At 38.1% G+C, this 21,388-nt stretch overlaps 1 protein-coding gene across 5 annotated transcripts in view; it reads left to right on the top strand.

Annotated features, from left to right (window-relative positions):
• SYBU (syntabulin) overlaps positions 1-21,388 on the top strand; it is a 112,058-nt gene that overhangs the window by 17,594 nt on the left and 73,076 nt on the right. For 2 of the 5 annotated variants that reach the window (XM_027587957.2, XM_027587938.2), the window contains exon 1: positions 20,712-20,835. The exons of the other annotated variants lie outside the window; for them this stretch is intronic. The gene's annotated coding sequence lies outside the window, so the exon portion shown is untranslated. Of the gene's footprint in view, positions 1-20,711; positions 20,836-21,388 lie in introns of those variants that run through there. 5 annotated transcript variants of the gene reach the window in all.

Genomic DNA, 21,388 nt, shown 5'->3' with positions numbered 1-21,388 from the left:
GCTATTTTCCATTTCTATTCCATGTCCACATTGGTCGTTTAGAGAAGAGCTCTGGGCTCAGAAGCACAGCAGTTGCCTAGGCGCTCATCTTCCCTTTTTAAAGCAGACAGATTTTCCAGAGCTTCCATTTAAAGGATGTGCCATATTCACTCAGTGTCTGACGGGGATTAAATGTGCTTTTGGAAACTTAGCAAGAAATGTACAAGCTCTCAGTAAAGAGAATTTGTAGAAAACAAAAACAGAAGAGCAGGTTTCTAGTTTTTCTTCCCCCAAATGGCCTTAGTGGATTCAAAAATGGGAAGTGTGAATAACACTGCTTTGTATTTTAAGTTGAAGCATTTGGAAGTATTGGTATAATGCCTTCAGGACATGAAATCTTAAGTTACATGATCACTTATTTAGAAATGTGATGAAGTGTGAAGAAATTGTACCAGCAGGAGGAATCATTTAAAATTCTAAAAACCTGAAAAATAGTTTCATAGAACATGTATATGGTTACAAATCAGCTGGCATATATAGTAGAGACTTTGCATTTAACTGTCACAAATCCACTAACTTTTCTTGACTTATTAATAGTTCAAAGCCAAAAGAGAGCAAGAAGGTAATTTATTTACATTAATTAGCTGATTTGAAGAGAATGTAGAGTTTTTCACTTTTAATCTATAATTACACCTAAATTGCCTATATCAAATTCAGCTAAAAAAATAAAACATAAATTTCAAAAACCAAGAAAGCAAATGTGTCTTACTAATTTAAAGAGTTTAAAACTTTCAGTCACGGTCAGTGTTATTAGAAAACTATCCAAATTGACTTTTATTCAACTAATTTATCCTAATAGTAGATCTGTTCTATCCAATATTCTAATGTTACATACGTGGCCAAAAAGAGAAAAATCCCAATAATTTTTATGTTGATTATATGTTGATATGACAATATTTTGGATATGTTGGGTTGAATAAAATATACTGTTAAGTTAACCTATTTCTTTTTACTACTTTAATGTTACTGCTAGAAAATTTAAAGGTAGTTTGTAGCTCATTATTTTTATTGGACAGCACTGGCCTAGACCCTTCAAGTTTTAATTAAGTAATCACTTTCATGATCCAATAAGCACTTTAGAAATTATGGTTATATGAGAGAAAATGTATACATAATTTGCTAATCATTCTATGTAGCATCATTTACATAGTGTTAACCTCCCATTTCCTCATTTCTATCCTGCAGGAACCTTCTGCTTCCCCCAAAGAGGTTCTTCCAAACCTCCCTTGAACACCTCAAATGCTCTCTCCTCTGTTTTTCCTCTCACAATGTGCCCATTGTCTGGGATGCCTCCCCTCCTCATCTTCACCTCAGTCTTCAAAATCTAACTCAAAATACTACATTTTCATAGTGGTTTTTCCCAACTGCGAGTGGTGTCATTCCTAAATTATTCAGCATTTACTCTGTACTGGCCTTTCCTGAAGTGTGTTACTTCTAATGCTGGGACTGCCGTAGTAGTATTTTCTAAGGGAAAAAAAGTTACCATGGTCAAAGGAGTTAGGGAAATACTGAATTAAACAGTCAAATTATTCTCTACTTCAGGATTTCTTAGGGCCCCTAATAGTTTAATCTGGATTGAGAACTTTTAAAGAGCCACTTGATGTAGAGCATTTTCCAGTCCTTTTTTCTTTTTCTTTTTTTTTTTTTTTAGAGATTATTTATGAGAGAGAGAGAGCAGAGGAAGGGGCAGAGGGAAAGAATCTCAAGCAGACTCCCTGCTGAGCTTGGAGCCTCACACTGCTCAGCTGGATCTTAACAACCCTGAGATCATGATCAAGAGACGCTTTACCGACTGACCCTCCCAGTCCTTTTTGACAATGGAGTGCATTTTTTTTCCTCCACGCATTTCACAGGATGGAGTTACTAGAAACACACCTTGAGAAATAATGCATATACCATTGATCAGCACATACTCTTCTTTTTTTTATTTTATTTTATTATGTTATGTTAATCACCATACATTACATCATTAGTTATTGATGTAGTGTTCCAAGATTCATTGTTTGTGTATAACACCCAGTGCTCCATTCAATACGTGCCCTCTTCAATACCCATCACCAGGTTAACCCATCCCCCACCCCTCTCCCCTCTAGAGGGTCTAAGAACCCTCAGTTTGTTTCTCAGAGTCCATAGTCTCTAGGCTGTCATTGAAAATAGAAGGAAAGATAAAAACCTTCCAGGACAAACAAAAACTAAAGGAATTTGCAAACACAAAACCAGCCCTACAAGAAATATTGAAAGGGGTCCTCTAAGCAAAGAAAGAGCCTAAAAGTAACATAGACCAGAAAGGAACACAGACAATACACAGTAACAGTCACCTTATAGGCAATACAATGGCACTAAATTCATATCTTTCAATAGTTACCCTGAATGTAAATGGGCTAAATGCCCCAATCAAAACACAGGCTATCAGATTGGATACAAAAACAAGACCCATCGATACGCTGTCTGCAAGAGACTCATTTTAGACCCAAAGACACCTCCAGATTGAAAGTGAGGGGGTGGAAAACCATTTACCATGCTAATGGACACCAAAAGAAAGCTGGGGTGGCAATCCTTATACTAGACAAATTAGATTTTAGATTTTTTTTATTTATTTATTTGAGAGAGAGAGAATGAGAGATAGAGAGCACGAGAGGGAAGAGGGTCAGAGGGAGAAGCAGACTCCCCTCCAAGCAGGGAGCCCGATATGGGACTCGATCCCGGGACTCCAGGATCATGACCCGAGCCGAAGGCAGTCGCTTAACCAACTGAGCCACCCAGGCGCCCGACAAATTAGATTTTAAACCAAAGACTATAATAAGAGATGAGGAAGGACACTACATCATACTTAAAGAGTCTATCCAACAAAATCTAACAATTGTAACTATCTATGCCCCTAACATGGGAGCAGCCAATTATATAAGCCAATTAATAACAAAAGCAAAGAAACACATTGACAACAATACAATAATAGTGGGGTACTTTAACACCCCCCTCACTGAAATGGATAGATCATCTAAGCAAAAGATCAACAAGGAAATAAAGACTTTAAATGATACGCATACACTGGACCAAATGGACTTCACAGATATATTCAGAACATTCTATACCAAAGCAACAGAATATACATTCTTCTCCAATGCCCATGGAACATTCTCCAGAACAGATCACATCCTAGGTCACAAATCAGGTCTCAACCAGTACAAAAGATTGGGATCATTCCCTGCATATTTTCAGACCATAATGCTTTGAAACTAGAACTCAGTCACAAGAGGAAAGTCAGAAAGAACTCAAATACATGGAGGCTAAAGAGCATCCTACTAAAGAATGAATGGGTCAACCAGAAAATTAAAGAAGAATTAAAAAAATTCATGGAAACCAATGAAAATGAAAACACAACTGTTCAAAATCTTTGGGATGCAGCAAAGGCAGTCCTAAGAGGAAAGTATATAGCAATACAAGCCTTTCTCAAGAAACAAGAAAGGTCTCAAATATACAACCTAACCCTACACCTAAAGGAGCTGGAGAAAGAATAGCAAATAAAACCTAAACCCAGCAGGAGAAGAGAAATAATAAAGATCAGAGCAGAAATCAATGAAATAGAAACTGAAAGAACAGAAGAACAAATCAATGAAAATAGGAGCTGGTTTCTTTGAAAGAATTAACAAGATTGATAAACCCCTGGCCGGACTTATGAAAAAGAAAAGAGAAATGGAAAGAGGAGAGATCACAACCAACACCAAAGAAATACAAACAATTATAAGAACATATTATGAGCAATTATATGCCAGCAAATTAGATAATCTGGAAGAAATGGATGCATTCCTAGAGATGTATCCACTACCAAAACTGAACCAGGAAGAAATAGAAAACCTGAACAGACCTATAACCACTAAGGAAATTGAAGCAGTCATCAAAAACCTCCCAACAAACAAAAGCCCAGGGCCAGATGGCTTCCCAGGGGAATTCTATCAGACATTTAAAGAAGAATTAATACCTATTCTTCTGAAACTGTTCCAAAAAATAGAAATGGAAGGAAAACTTCCAAACTCATTCTATGAGGCCAGCATTGCCTTGATCCCAACTCCAGACAAAGACCCCATCAAAAAGGAGAATTACGGACCAATATCCTTGATGAACATGGATGCAAAAATTCTCACCAAAATACTAGCCAAGAGGATCCAACAGTACATTAAAAGGATTATTCACCACAACCAAGTGGGATTTATCCCTGGGCTGCAAGGTTGGTTCAACATCCTCAGCTCAGTCAATGTGATACAATACATTAACAAAAGAAAGAACAAGAACCATATGATCCTCTCAATAGATGCAGAAAAAGCATTTGACAAAGCACATACTCTTCTGTGTTTTTTTTCTCTTGATTTGAGCCATTATGTAAACTATATACCTTTACTTGAGTGCTCAAATTTTTATTTCTTGTTTCTTAACTTATACTGTATATGATTTTTCAAAGCCAGAAATAATTTTGGTCAACAGTATGCAAAATTATGAATTACTTGTTGATTTAGCTTAATATATTAAGTGATCATACAGTATTAGTACTGTTTGTGATAATAGCAATACTAAGTGGACATTACAGTAAGCCAAACCCTATAGTTCTTACTTTCAAATTTAAACTCTAATCAGTGGTAAGAGTATAGGACATTCTGCAACATATTCATGGGGAAAACCATCAGCAGCACTAAACAGAGTCAATAAGTACCTCAGTTATTTCTTTGAGGGCAAAAGGGGTAAATTACAAAATATAAACTGGAGGTCAAATGGAAGATTAGAAAACGAGAGTGAAAAAGAGAATTTTAAAAGTGTACTAGGGCGAAGGAAAGACAGAGTTGAATAATAAAGTACCACCAGAAATATTTTAATTAAATGACACTTAAAAAATAAAAACCTCTATCAAATATTGGTTGTCATATATTAACTCTAATTTATTTTTTCAAAAATATGCACTCAGTGACTAAATTCCAAAGTGTAACTGATTTATTACAATTATAGTACATTCAAATCCCACGCATGGGTGTCTCAGTCAGTTAAGTGTCTGCCTTCGGCTCAAGGTCATAATCCCAGGGTCCTGAGATAGAGTCCTGAGTGGGGCTCCCGGCTTAGCAGGGAGCCTGCTTCTCCCTCTACCCCTCCCCCTGCTCATGTTCTCTCTCTCTCTCTCTCTGACAAAAATAAATAAATTTTAAAAATGTGTATGTACTGTGGAAAGAGCCAAGATGTCCATCGTCAGATGAATGGATAAAGAAGATGTGGTGTGTGTGTATATATATATATATATATATATATATTTATATATACACACACAACGGAATATTATGCAGCCATCAAAAAGAATGAAATCTTGGGCACCTGGGTGGCTCAGTTGGTTGAGCGACTGCCTTCAGCTCAGGTCATGATCCTGGAGTCCCAGGGTCAAGTCCCGCATCAGGCTCCCTGCTCAGCAGGGAGTCTGCTTCTCCCTCTGACCCTCTTCCCTCTCGTGCTCTCTCTCTAACATTCTCTCTCTCAAATAAATAAATAAAATCTTTAAAAAAAAAGAATGAAATCTTGCCATTTGCAACGATGTGGAAAGAACTGGAGGGTATTATGCTGAGTGAAATAAGTCAATCAGAGAAAGACATGTATCATATGACCTCACTGATAGGAGGAATTCTTAATCTCAGGAGACAAACAGGGTTGCTGGAGTGGTGGGGGTGGGAGGGATGGGGTGGCTGGGTGATAGACATTGGGGAGGGTATGTGCTATGGTGAGCACTGTGAATTGTGCAAAACTGTTGAATCACAGATCCGTACCTCTGAAGCAAATAATGCAACATATGTTAAGAAAAAAGAAAAAGAAGAAGATAGCAGGAGGGGAAGAATGAAGGGGAGTAAATCGGAGGGGGAGACAAACCATGAGAGACGATGGACTCTGAAAAACAAACTGAAGCTTCTAGAGGGGAGGGGTGCAGGGGGATGGGTTAGCCTGGTGATGGGTATTAAAGAGGGCACGTTCTGCATGGAGCACTAGGTGTTATATGCAAACGATGAATCATGGAACACTACATCAAAAACTAATGATGTAATGTATGGTGAGTAACATAACATAATAAAATATAAATAAAAAAATGTATATGTACATGCAAATCAAAATGACAATATTTAAGCCAGTTATAAGGGTTAAATGTGATAGATGGTACCTAGGAAATGTCACATTAAGTTTGACCCAGAGACAGTCCTACCTATTTCATCCTTTATTGTCCCTATAAAAGTCAGTCCTATCTCTGCCCTATTCCCTTGTTTTTATTAATATACTTTTCTAAACTTGAAAAGTTTAGACTTTTCAAGTTTAGAAAAACTTCTAAACTCCTCAAGTAAAATATGAGTTAAGGGGACAGAGAAGAAACTGTCTTATGTCTTTCTATATTTCTGGTTCCTAGTACAATTCACTTAATATTTGCAGAATCCCTGACATCAGCATTAAATGTTGTGTTGAAGAAGAGGGTTGCTGTTTTCTTGATTTCCACCTCACAATTCAAGAGCATATGTGAAGATCTGTTTCCCTTAATAACCCATGAGAAATATCTTCCATGACTTTTTCTATATTGTAAATGTTTTAATCAACTGATCAACAAGTGTGTATTTATAATCTGTTTACTGTGTTTGGGGCCAGATGCCTTGTGAAGGTAAAAAGAAAGTAAACTATCTGCTTCCTTTGAATTGAAGGTTAAGAAGAAAAGACAGATAGTAGGAAACAAATGGAGAGTGAGAGTGAAGTTCTGTGGGACATACACTTCAGTTCAGAAAAGGGGAACTGAAAGTAGGCCTTGATAACCAAGGAACTTGGCAAAGTAAAGCCAACTTTGAAGGCTGTTAAAGCCAGAAGCATGTTTTACATTATGCTCTGGTAGACATCAGAGAGCCCATGAGGAGTTTTGAGAAGAAAGTCCACAAGATGAGTCCTCTGGTAAGATGAGACTCACACAGCCCAGTCTGGGAACAGATTAGAACAGGGAGAGGCAGCAGAAGGAAGACCACATCAGAGACTTGGTTTTAGCCTAAGTTGGAAGAATGCATGTCTTCCTAGGGCAGTGGCCATGGAACTAGGCCAGGAGCAGCTTTTGAGAGGAACACAGGTAGGATTTGGTGACTTACTTAAAGATGTGGGTGAGATGGTCAAAAATGACCCCAGGGTTTTGAGCACACATAAAAAAATAAGTTAATGTTTTTGAGCATTTGCTCTGTGCCAGTGTTTTGTGTGCTTTGCATGGATTTTCCTGAGTTTCATGATGCATTTATTGATGTAAGTACAAATATTTCCCCTGTTTTATAGGTGATGAAACAAATTCATATAGGAAATATAACTTGAGCGGAAATTTTAATCCAGGCAGCCTAGATTCAAATCCCATGCTCTTCACATCTAGGCTAGTCTCTATCTCATGTCCTAAAGAAATGAGGGTGACATAAATAAGTTTGGGATGAGGAGCTAACTTGAAGAGAATAAGAAATAATGACTTATATTTGAAACAAAGTCTGGACTTGGGACAACAATATTTGCAAGTAGATGTGTCCAGGTAAGATTTGGAGATGAAAGCCCTCAGCTTTCAGATCTAAATTTGACAGTACGTGTCACAGAGATTTCAAAAGTTCTCTAGAGAAGAGAATACATCAAAGATATCAAAGACTGCATTTTTGCATAGATATTATTTCTCATAGGTAATGAATTTGGTAAGCATGCATATTGGTTATTTCATTTTATATGACCCTAGACCAGTTCTCTACAAACTTCTTTGGTCACATACCCCTAAGACACAATTTTTGAGCCTATGCCCTTATGTATGTAATGTATTCTCCATTATTTTCACTTGATAATGTAGCTAATGATGAGTTTATACTGGGAGAAGAGGCAGCTCCATTCTTTTCTTGTCTGTTTCTCCTTGCACTATGAACAGGAACTTCAATCTGCAGTTCTTCTGCAGACTACTTTTTAAATCCATTTGTTTGTTGAGTTAAAACTATTCTCTATTATCCAGGCACATGTGAACTGCACTCTGTTACAACCCTAGATCTCTCACTCATATTGCATTTTTACAGAGTTGGCACCAAAGATCTGATTTAGGAACTAAATTAGGGTACTGGTTTCATTCCACATGTTAAATATCATGATTTTTTTTATTTGCAAATTGCCATGCTAGCATTTTCACACCCGTAATTTCTTTAGCTGTCCTCTACCTGACCAGGGAACTTCTCAGCACCTTGGAGACCACTGACTTTGTCTTAACTTCTCAAGGGCCAAAAGGTGCTTCCTCCATTGTCTTCTTCTAGCACCTGCTGAGTAGACGGGTATGAGAGCACTGTAACTGCACACTTCTGTCCAAAATGCACTTGGGCTTTTCCTTCCTGAATTAGAGGCCTTGGAGATTTTAGTCACTTCATGCAACATCATCACTTTTTTTTTTTTTTTTTTTTTACCATTTTTGTTTCCCTTTTTCCTTATAATCACTTTAGCTTCAACCTTCTCCTGTTTTATCTTATGGTTCTTGGAATATGATGTCAAGAATTTCATAATTATTTTCAGAGTAAGCCCCCATAGATTGGTATGTGGATGGATCTATAGTCTCTATACGTTTCCAGAATTTCCTTTGAGAATACCCAGAAATTCATGTCTTTTTCAGTTCCACTCACTGTGAAATGAGTACCTCCCTTTTATTTATCAAAAGTTAAAGTAGTAACAGAGTCAGAACTTCTCAAAAAATATTTGCTCAGTGAGAAATAATTGGGAGATTAGAGTCAAATGATAATGTCAAAAATATTTACTAATCCTTGTCAGGTGAGTAGAAAATAATATCAAGTAATATGTCTTTTTTTATTAGGTTATTGCTTTTACCTTATTTTTAATTTCTATTTTTTTTGTTGATCATTTTATTGTTTTCTTTAGTCTTGAATTAAAGGTTTTCCTATGCTTGGGCAGATAATCTCACAGATAGGCTGGCCATGCTACACTTGGAAATATATTCTCATTTGAGCCATAGAAAATAAACCTTAACATTGAAAAATGGTAAGTGTGAAAATTCAGATGTCAGACAATAGCTGGGAACCCCAATTGGATTATTTGAAATAAGACACAATCCTGACATAGTTAAGTACACAGTCCAGAAAGTGTCTGATATACTCATCTTTCCAATATATATAAATAATTAAACAGATGTTAAAATAACTTGTAACTTCTACCATAGTTCTGATGGAAGCCATTTATTATAACTGTCAATGGAAAAAAGTTGAAGAATTTATAAATAACTATAGACCAGATTTCTTCCTAGCCTAACAAGAACAAGAGCATTTACTTTTTGATTTGCAAACAAAAAATATGGTTTTGGTTTTACTTTAAACTCAAAATCAGTGTGGAAAGATATCTATTTCTTACTGAAATAAATGAAGCCAAATGGATATTGCCACAAGTTGGCTCAGAATTAGGTCTATTTTAGTCATTTCATCAGAGCTGTTTGGCTAATTGGCTAATTGGCTGCTTGATTCATACACATTCAAGTTGATATAGGAGCAGAATTAACTTCTTTGTCCTTTCCATGCAGCATTTGTATTTTCACATGACAGATGTACTTAAGATCTTAGCAGTATAATTTTTTAAACCGACTTGGAAACAGTTTTACAAGAACACCCACTTCTGTTTCTGAAACAATTTAATAATAGTAAATATATATTTCTCCTTTCTCTTACTGGCAGTCACTGGATTGCACCTATTTACAGGGAACTGCAAAAGGGCTATAAGATTTGGAAGAGAGGGGAAGAAAAACTAAGTGAAGAACAGCAGAAGAGAACAACAGAATGGCACTTAGTGTGGGAAGAGTTTAAACGTGGCAGGCAGAAGTCAAGAGCCCCTGTGAACCTGGCAATGGAGCTATGGTTGATAAAATGTATTGTTCTCTGTGTACAAAAGAAAAAATTCAAATTAGGCTACTGTGAAATACAGCGCTGCTTTTGTCAACAACATTCTGGGTTCCTCATTGAAAAAGGACAGCGTAAGGACGTAGGCAGTGAAATGCAACAAAGAGCTATCAGCTTTGAAAAGTCCCTACCCTGTTACATTGGAGAACTTGAATTTGACGGTCATGAATAGAAGTCTTACAGGTGCTGGGGCAGACAAGAGGCAGCACATTGTCACGTTGTTTGCTGTTGCCTACACAATAGCTGAACTGGAAATTCCCTTGGCTAATTTTCTCTCATTGTCCAACTAGAAGTCCTCACGGAGCAGACTTGGGGCAAGACTACCCTGCTGAAAGTAAACGTAAGGCTCACCCACATCATTGGAAAAGCCGTCAAACATGATCTAACGATCACTGTTCAGCAAACCCAGTACTTTTCCATCCTTATTAATGGGTCTGAAAACACAAAGGTTAATGCCTATGAAATGAGGTATATGTTCTATATGGGTAAGACTCCCTTGCCAAATGTTAAATTATTGAGCTTAAACGAGGCCAAGCAGATGAATTCAGAAGGTTTGAAGAATAATTCTTAACACAGTCTCAAAACTTGGAGTAGATATAAAAACAAATGTATTAATGTAATGGATGATGCTATTAGCTCTAATTTCTAAATGAAGAGAGAAGTTTCTGACCTGCTCAAGCAGGAAATGCCTTTCCTACTTCCACTACCTTGTCTTTACCACTTAGAGAGCTAGCAGCTGTGAACACATTGAAAACACTGGCTTTGTTGACATTTTTGCCACACTTCTCTTTATAACTTACATCAGACAGCCCCTGTTTGTCTTTGTGAATTAAAGACTTCGGCAGAATTTGTGGAAGACTAGCAACACTAAAGAAAGAATGAGATGCACTAGTTACAACATAAAAAAACAGGTAGGCAGAGCCCTCATTTCCTGTGTTAGTGCCTCGGTTTATTTCTTTTTAACATTTATTTATTTATTTTGAGAGAGAGAAAGTGCACGTGTGAGTGAGGAGAGGGGCAAGAGGGAGAGGATCTCGAGTAGACTCCCGGCTGAGCCTGATGCGGGACTCAATCTCATGACCCATGAGATCATGACCTGAGCTGAAACCAAGAGTTAGATGCTTAACCAAGTGAGCCACCCAAGCGCCTCTGTGCCTCAGTTTAAAAGCATGAGAAGATCACAAGTCCAGTCCTACAAGTGAGAATCCAGGGCTACCTAAAGATATTGACTAGTCTAAAATTTGTCCTACATTTTCTACTTATCATTGAGATATTAGACCTATTCTCCAAATAGTGCTGTCTTCCAGAGGGACAGTGTGATTGGCTTTTTGTCACATCATTTCTTGAGAAGTGCTGCCTTACCTAGGAGGATCAAGAAAGGGATCTTATATGGTGCACTCAGTGATTTACTCATGAATGCAGTAAGAAACACAAAAGTAGCATCTTTCAGTAGAATCTGACTAAATGGAGGATAGCATTGTGATTAAAAATTTTAGGGAAAGAGCCCTCATTTATATTAATGCAATTCAAAATTGTGTGTATCACATTTTGGGGGGCTCCATAAAGAAGCTGCACCTCAGTGTTTAAAATTATTGGATGTAAAACTATGACCCACAAATGAGCAAGACTTAAATATGCAAAGAACTCAAAGTGTTTATTAATCCCTTTGAAGGACTACTACAATTAAATCGTGGATGCTTCCCAGTTGGCTAGAGAATGGGATTGCTCAAAGGTTTCAGGTTGAAAAGCCTCCCACAGCTCTCTAGGCCAGAAATTTGGCAGTGACAGTGAAAAACTACAAAGACAAATTCCCAAATATTTATCATATGATTTGTATTCTGCAGTCATTTCCAGTTTCAATGGCAACAGTGGAGAGGAAAGGATGAAGTCAGATTACAGGACTAAAATGCTTGAGAAGGGGCTTGAATATCTAATGCACATTTCTGCAGAAGGCCCAGAGTCAGGACTATGTAACCACGGACCTGCTGTGAACCTTTCCTTACTAAAGCTCACCAGAACAAACAAATTACCTTTTGGCAAAAGACCCTCAGAAAACCTGTTTTGAAGGAGAACCATATTCTTCTAATTAAAAAAAATGAAGAAGCAGAATTTTCTACTCAAACTCCCTCTGTAAATCACCATTATCTCTATTTGTAAATTATGGAGAAGTGGCTGGTTTGTAGTAAAGTGTAATAATAGAGCTACTCTGGCAAAATAGAATGAAGAAGTGAGTACATTTCTTGGCATTAAGGGGTTATTGTGTGTCTATTTAGTTTTTAATGTTCATAGAAACAGCAGTGCTCTATGGAAAAGGAATTCAAGGGATTCAGCCAAGGGAAAGAAAGACTTGCTTGCTTGATTTTCACTTGACCACGTTTCTTAATTATGGAGAAAAAAATACACATATGTCCTGTATTAATAAATAGCAATATTTTGTCATGTTTATGTTTGCATTTTTATTTTCACTTTATCTTCACATATAGTTTAAAGGTAGAAATTGAAGTTATTTAATATTTTTAAAAACATTTTTTATTTATGTATTCGAGAGAGCAGAGTGTGTGTGGGGGGAGCAGAGGTAGAGGGACAGGTGGACTTTGTACTGAACACAGAGCCCAACTCGGGGCTCGATCTCATGACCCTGAGATAATGACCTGAGCTGAAACCAAGAGTCAGATATTTAACTGACTGAGCCACCCAAGTGCCCCTTGATGTTATTAATATTAAGTAGGCCTTGCCATTATCCTGTAAGTGTTAAAATGATCATATTTTATGTCATTATTTAGAAATTGCCCAAAAGGATGCAGCATGGCTTAATAGTTGGGTGGAGTTCATTATTCTGCCTTTATTCCGCATGGCATAAAACATGTCCAAACACTGCTGAGGGCACAGAGTAAAATTTAAAAATCACACCTATTCCTACTACCAAGCCAAACTACTTAAATGTCCCCTAATATTTACCAGAGTTCTTGGTACCTACCAAGGAAAGGCTCAGTTAATATTTGAATAAATAAAATCAGTTACTTGTAAATAGTCTGAAATTCACAGGATAGGATTTGTGGCAATAAAAGTATAATTCTGCAAGCAGTTCTTAGGTGAGCATTACAGAAACTGCCTAATTATTATTTGCTTCATCTCCATTGTGATATTTAAAAATTATATCATTTCATATATCTGTTATTGCATAATTAAGAACCAAAAATGAAGAACAGAAGATTCTTAAGTCTGTATTTATTCCCCATTTGCAACATTTCGTCGTACTTTCATAGAGGTGTTTCTGAATTTAGAACTCCATGCAAAGAACTACAGCCTTAACATAGGCAGAAAAAGAATAGTAATTTATACGCAGAAATTACAGGTGTTTACTATGAGAAATGCAAGCATATTGGTTTTAACAAACTCACACTTCTATACTTAGCATCTCAAGCATTAGGAAATCAGCTGCTCTCAAGTGTATTTAAAAAGGGTTGGTAGTGGGGCACCTGGGTGGTTCAGTCAGTTGAGTGTCTGTCTTCAGCTCAGGTCATGATCTCAGGGTCCTGGGATTGAGCCCTGAGTCCAGCTCTCTGCTCAGCGAGGAGCCTGATTCTCCCTTTCACTCTCCCTCTGTGCTCTGTCTCTCTCAAATAAATAAATAAAATCTTAAAAAAAAAAAAAAGGAGTATGGAGTGTTCTAATATTGTCTTGCCCCAGTAACTATTTATTATAAATTTTCCAAGTTTCAAAATAGATCTACTGAAGTCATATGTACAATTGAAAAAGTTACACATTTTTCTGAGTTTATTATAACAAAAAATACAGCAGTGCAACCATATGAGTATTTAAAAATATAAATGCCAGTGTCTTTTTAAAAATTAAATTCTCATCTAGAATTATTTTCTATTTTAATACTAAAAGTCAAGTAAGTGGTAGGGGAAAACAGGAGGAAAAACTATAACAAGGAGTCATGGGAATACTTTTCCAAAGAGTGTTCTTTGAATTCTCACTCAAGAGAAGTGAGTCTATTAGAATAATGAAGCTAAGATTAATATTTTATAATAAATAGGATGAAACATATGTATTTTCTCTGGCAGAAGCTTTTCAAGTTACACCAATTTGGAAGTCATTATTTCACTTGATCATTAAAAAATTCTTTTAAATTGCTCTTCAATTCATGTTATTAGCCCAAAAGCTAACACAGCTTCTGTGTTCATCTTATCTTTAATATCGCTTTATCTTTCCCTAATACTATACATCCCTACAGTTACAGCAGAAAGCATTTTCAAAGCCAGAAATCATTGTCTTCTGTCTCACACTTGAGACCAGAGTAAATTCATGACTCTTACAAGTCATATTTTCCAATAAGCCTGTCTGGAGGGCAGTGGGAATCAGATATTTGTGGTGGGAGGTGGAGGTTGGAGATGAGGAAGTGTTCTAGGTAGAGAAACAACATTTGTGAAAGTCAAAGGTAGGATACAAGGATTAGATTATGAGAGACCTTGTAAACCATACGTTTAGTGTATTAATGTTATCTTCAGGGCAATGGTGAACACTGAATGGCTTCTTCTGGGTCAGGGAATTGCACCATGGGGTAGAGGGTGGTCGAATTTGCACTTTAAAGAGATCACTCTGACTACTGTTTAAAAATGTGCTCAAGGGGAACAAGTCTGTAGGCCAGATTAGAAATCCAGGTAGGAAGAGATGCAGAGAAATGAACATGTTTTAGAGATAATTAAGAGGTAGAACAGATTTGACTTAGGTTCCAATTAGTTGTAAAGGTGAGGGAGAGAGATGATCTCCCAGTGTCACCCAGCTTCCCAGATCTCTAAGACGATAGCATTTATTAACTTAGAGAACACAGAAGGAAGATTAGCTTTTCGAGGAACTATGATAGATTCAGTTTGGAATACAGTGAGTTTGTGGACGCTCTGGGATCTGAAAGTCGATATCTGAATGGATTATGGCATAGTCATGGAATAGAGATGATGTGAATTTCTAAAATTTATGGAAGATCTGCCTATCGGTAGTAATTGAAGCAATTGAAAGATATTACCTCCGGAGGAAAGGTAGGATGAAAACATGAGAGAGTCAAGGCTAGAAACTGAGGAACGTGAACATTTAAGGAATGGCCAGAAAGGATACAGAGAAATGGGAAAAAACAGGAGGGCTGAGGTACAGAAGGAAAGCAATGTTCAGAAGGGTGGGAATGTTTATCTCAAAGGTTGATGAGTGAAGATTAAGATAAAAACTAACCATGAGATTAAACCATATGGAGGTAATTTTTTTTACATTGGGCCTGAGCTTTTGATAGGATGGTGGGTACACGTACATGAGTAGATTGGGTTGGGTGAAGGGGCAGGGAGAGTGCGAGATATGTGAACATAGATTCTTTTTCAGAAGTTTGATGATGAATGGGGAGAAGCAACTGGGTAGTACTAGAGAGCTATGAGAGTTTAAGAGAGTCGTTTATTTAGTTGGGAAAGAACTCAGCATGTTTAAATGATGTGAACTCTGATAGAAAACTAACAGGTTTTCTTGTTAAAGGTAACAAAAAAAAAATATCTAATGATCACAGTGAACATTTACTAAGTGCTTAATATACACTAGACAGTCTTCCAAGTTCTTCACATATATTAACTCTTCCTATGTTCACAATAACCCTATGAGATAGGTACTGTGATTATTCCATTTTACAGATAAAGAAATAGAAACCTGGAGTCTTGGAAGGACTAATGGATGGTATAACTTTCTTTAAGAGGTGGAAAGGGTGGGATCCAAAGCCCAAGTAAAGGAATTACCCTTGTACAGAAGAGGGATAACTTCCATTCTAAAGGACCAGAAATAGAGAGGATGGGGTGGAAGCAGATGAATTTGTAGGTTTGTAGGCAAGAGACTGAGTTATCTTAATAGCTTTTATTTTATGTCAATCAGGAGATAAGGGCATGGCATTGCATGAGGGTGGAGCTGGTAGGCTGGTAGATTGGAGGTGTGGGGGTTTCAAGTAGACCCCGTGGAGAATAGGAGAGCATGCTAACAAAGGGGCATACAATGATTGCCAGACAGCACCGTGGTCCCCCTGCAGCCGGACAACAAGTGCTAGTGTGTCATCCACCCTCAGGTATGTGAGGCATACCTAAAGCTCAGCTTCGGGGCAGAGGAGAGGTAGTGCTGTTCAGAGTATCCAAGAAAGGTCCAGAAGTCTTGGCCTGGAGTCCACCATGAAGTCAGAAGATCTTGGAGGCAAACCAAGCAGGTAGAGTGTGTGGAGAAGGGCAGGGAAGAAGTGAGGGGTGTAGATCCATTTGATAGGCACTTACTTGCACCTTCTTCAGAACTGGAGTTTAATTAGGAATCGATTGTGTCCAAAGATTAAAAAAAAAAAAAAAGGGAATGGGTTGTGTCCAAAATTATAAGATCTATTTTCTAATCTTTGAAAGATGTATAGGAACTCTATACTTCCTGCTTAATTTTTCTGTAAACCTAAAACTCAAAAAATATGGAATCTAATAATTTAAGAAACAGATCTGGAAATACAGACAGTAAGGACTATCTGAATATGACTTACAAATATGACTTGACTTTGCTTGTCTACTACAGTGGCTCAGGAGATAAAAAGAAGAAAAGCATTCTGAACCATTATCTATCACACTACAAAGCACATACATATTATCACATGCCCACTGAATATTGAGTCTAGTCATTGGTATTCAGTTATGTGTAGCCTTAAACTTTGAAAATTTTCTGAAAGTGATGAAAATTTGAATAAGGACACTGTTAAGGTTTTTTTTTGTTGTTGTTGTTGTTTTTTAATTTTTTTATTGTTATGTTAATCACCATATATTACATCATTAGTTTTTGGTGCAGTGTTCCATGATTCATTGTTTGTTCATAACACCCAGTGCTCCATGCAGAACGTGCCCTCCTCAATACCCATCACCAGGCTAACCCATCCCCCTACCCCCCTCCCCTCTAGAACCCTCAGTTTGTTTTTCAGAGTCCATCATCTCTCATGGTTCGTCTCCCCCTCTGACATACTCCCCTTTTCTTCCTCTCCTGTTATCTTCTTCTTTTTCTTAAGGTTTTTTGTGAAGACTGACTTGCAAACTAAAAGAACTTTACCTGTCAGGAGAAAAATTCACTAATGCACCAATAGGTGGCAGTATAACATGGTGTTCTTGAAATTTTAAATAATACTACTAATTAAAATATTGATTGAAGCACCAGGTATGTGCTTGATGCTGTATTAGGTAATCAGAACTCTGAGACAAAGCCCTTTCTTCCAGATGGTGACAGTCAGACAGTAAAGATTTAAGGGGAAACCTAAAGCTTCTCTCTGTATCAATCCATCATAGGCCAGTATGTAGGGCAGCAGGTCTCTCAAAGTAAGAAGGGTTGGGGGTGGCAGGGAGAAGGTCAAGGAAAGGGAGGGAAGGGGAAGAGAGGAGACAGAAAAGAACAGAAGGGAAAAAGAGAAAGGAACTCTAAAGCAGCCAAAATTATAAAAGGACCTACTCATCCCTTGAAATTCATTTCACAATTCACCCCTGGAAGCCTCAGACCCCAAACTAATTTGGACATTGGCAAGCCCTCAGGGCATTCATCTATCAGGATGCTAACACAATGAGTAGTGTAACAGCCAATGGCCATGCCCATGTCTCTATTGGACTGTGAGATACTTGAGGACAGGAAACACTGTCTTTTAATATTCTGGAAACAGTGCCTGAGCCAGTACCTGGCTCAGAATAGGAACAAAATAAACACTAATGGATAGATGGATGGATGATAGGTATCAGGCTATTTATCATGGCTTCTACCTTTTTAATCTTACTTTGGGAAGAAAAGTCCTGTCAATATCTTTTCCCATGGAAAATCCACTTTCTATCTCATAAGTCACCTGGGGAAAAACTTAATAAAAGTTAAAATAAAAATCTTCCAGATAAGGAGATTATGAAAAAAGCAAGCAGGAGGTAGAAATGGTGGTTGATCCTGAGAAAGAGAAGGTATGTATTAAGCTCTGCCATGTGCCGACATAAATGATAGGCTTTGCTTGTATTCTTATCTAATCCTTACAACAGTATTATGAAGTAATTACTGTTATTAAGTCCATTTTATAGGTGAGAAAATGAGGATCAGAGAAGTTAATTTTCCCAAAGACATTAACTGGTAGAAAATAACCTTCCAACCAACCTTCCTTCCTCACACCCCCCTCCCTCCCCCGTCCCTCCCTCTCTCCTTCCCCCCTCCCTCCCTCCCTCCTTTCCTTCCTTCCTTCCTTCCTTCCTTCCTTCCATTTTTTCTTCCTTCCTTCTCCTTTTAATTAACATGCACTTATCATATGCTGAATCCTAGAGGGATTAAACAGTTTGTCTAAGCTTTCCCAGTCAGAAAGAGGCAAAGAAGGACTCACCAGCCTATGGGATATGACAATCCATATTCTTTATTAAACTACTTTTTTTTAGAACAGATGTCTTTGCAGACTTCTGGGAACTCATTTCACTTTCTTGTTGTCCCTTGAATCAGCATCACATTGTAGGAGGCCACTAGCTGGGCTTCTATTTGAAAGGGACACAGATGTTTTTCTACCAGCCTCTGAGTTGAGGTCGTTTGTCAAGCTTGAATTTGCTATTCTCTAGCATACCACTGGCAACTCTTCTGAAACATTTGGCTGGTCCAGTAAACACTAGGGCCAGGAACCTGGGAAGCTACCCTTGAGCTTCTGAGTTTCTGGCTGCAGCCGCAGCTGTTTGTCAACAGTGGTAAGGAGGACCAAGAGCCTCATATCCTTGCCCAATCAGAGGAAAACAGAGGTAACTTCTGGGAAAACAGTGGGCATGGGAGCTTACCACAGCCATCCAGAAATAGCCAGATATGATGGCATCAAGAGGCCCCAAGTGAGAATTTTATTCTTATTTTAACAGTTTTGTTTTTGATGCTCAGTAGCCTGAAAGCAAATACACAAAGATGCTAACAGAAGGAGTATGGATAATTGATGTTAGGGCAAGGAGATGATGATTAGTTTTTTTTTCCCAAAATTTTGATGACATGGTTTTTGTATTCTTTAAAAAGAAAATACTAAAGCTATCTTTTTTAAAAGTACTTTTTTTCTTCTTTGATGAAACAGTATTCTAGAAATAGCTAAAGAAGACACAGGCAGATGAAAGAACATCCCAAATTCTTGATTTATTCTTATACAGATTTTTCTGCAGTGTATTAGAAATTTAGCAGAGACTAAATTTACTCATTAGGTCACAGGATTTCAGGTGATGAGGGAAGAGGGTTCACAGCAATGACCTAGGAGGTGGAAATAAAGCAACCCCTTCCCCCACCCCACTCCGAAAGTCCAACTGGCTTGGTGCTTCTTGGTTTCCCTTGGACTCCTGCAGCTGCATCATAGCAGTTGGCCGCTAGGGGCGCTCTGTCCCATTGTGCAATACTGCTCTTGCCCTTTGAGTAGACAATCTCAAAATCCCCCCTCCTCCCATCTTTTAGTAGAAATAAAAGCAAAATTACAAAAAATAAATAAGTAAAAATAAGAAGAAGAGCATTTACTAGAAAGATGAGCATAAAACAAGTACAAAATCTTGGAAATAAATGATATAATGGAGAATAGATTCTTCTAATGTAACTCAAATCTAGCCGCAGATCTCCTTTCTGGGAACACATTATAAACTTCTTTTCTAAACTGAGACTGGTGTGGATGCTGAATCAATCCTTCAGAGCCTCTAACCTGGGCTACCTGCTGTGCCCCTGCTGCATGTGAAAAGAGTCTCAGCCTCATCTTCTCTTTAGGTAACTCTCCCACTGGGCTCAGGCAGCTTTTAACCACCCTATGCTTCTCATGCTTCTGGTCTCTTGGTCTCCTAAGAATGGAAGGTGATTTGCCCTCAGCCCAGAATTCAGCCTCTAGATTTAGGCCTTCCTATGCCTACCTTACAGATAACTTTCTTTGCCCTTTCTACAAGTCCATAAGACCCACACATCTTACTGTCTTTCTAGTCATTTGAAGCTTTTCATTGGGTGAATGTCAAGACTCAATTTCCCCTATCCAGATGGCAAACTTTACACTCATACTTTCCAGAGTATCTTAGTTTCAGTCATTCTAACCTACTGCCCCAATAAGTATACACGTACTTGTTCAACCACGTGTTCCCAATTTGTTCAATATAATCCCATCCCTATGTCTTTGGCTAGTATCTCCCCCTATTCTCAAAAGTGGGCAAAAGGCCACAAACAGCAGATGGCATTTGAGGAGGACTACCTCATGTTTGCTCCCCCATCAGGCCAGTGGAAGACTGTATCCATATCATCCTTTCAAGCCCCAAGCCTCAGCCTCTTCCTGTTTACCTGGACTTTCCCTTAATTCCTGTTCTTCACCTGAAAGATGCATCTGACTTAAGACTCATTTGCAGAGCAGAGATAACTGACACACTCTGAACCTGGCCTTGCCTCAGGTTACCCACTCCCCTTTCTGTCCCACGTACTCTCTGGGCTCCCTCCTCAGGGAGTGACCTTGCAGAATTCTACTCATTACAGTTTTAACATCAAAATCCCTTAACCATATAGTAACAATAACACACATACAGTAAGAGGAGGATTGATCACTCACACGCTTCTAAGGGAAAATGGGCAGCTCTCTCCCTGGTAAGAAAAATATGAGTCTCCACCCCACCACAAAAAATCCCAGGATGCCCCAGAATGCAGTTTCTTCTCCTCATGACGTGTTGTAAAGCACGTCAGCTGCTCCTTGTTGCTGTGCAGATCACCCAACATCGGGTCACTGAGACAGAAGGCAGCGCTAGCTCACACAGCTGATAGGATTAGGAGATGGTGCTTTGTCAGCCTTGACTGAGTCGAGAGAAGCCCTCAGCATACGCAGGTGAGCTGTGAGAGACAGAGTGGATGTGGGGGGCTGTGATGGGTCTCGGTTGTATGGTGCAGACGTTTTCTCTTTGCAATGCATTCGTGTGTATTATCTTTTCTGTTAAGTTTGCAGTCTGCTGGTGGGGGGGGTTCCTAGTGATAAAAAACCTGTCCTTTATCATATCTGATTTCAGGGATTGGCCACATGCACCTCACAGGATTTTTGTGAGGCTCAAATGAGATTATATGTGTGAAAGAGCTCTGAAAATATAAAGTTTTGTGTAAATGAAAGCTATTATTCATTTAATTATAAATGTCACATAAAGAATTAGATAATATATCCCAAATTTGGGGGCATAATTACCTGTACACACTCCTTTTCCCCCAATCTATAAGACCCTATCTCCCATTCCTTCCGAGGCGCGGGCAGGGATGTTATTTATAATCTTGAAAGGTTCTAGCCTTCTAAAGCAGTTGATATTCTCTAAAAACCAGCATTACATTCATTTCTAAAGGAAAAACCGCAAAATTACAAAACAAGACAGGAAAATAAGTAAGTAGAAATGGAA

Source organism: Zalophus californianus, chromosome 4 (genome assembly GCF_009762305.2).
Source record: "Zalophus californianus isolate mZalCal1 chromosome 4, mZalCal1.pri.v2, whole genome shotgun sequence".
In the NCBI taxonomy this organism is placed as follows: Eukaryota; Metazoa; Chordata; class Mammalia; order Carnivora; family Otariidae; genus Zalophus; species Zalophus californianus.
The sequence above is the reverse complement of the archived record's forward strand: the minus strand, read 5'-3'. Positions and strand labels throughout refer to the sequence as shown.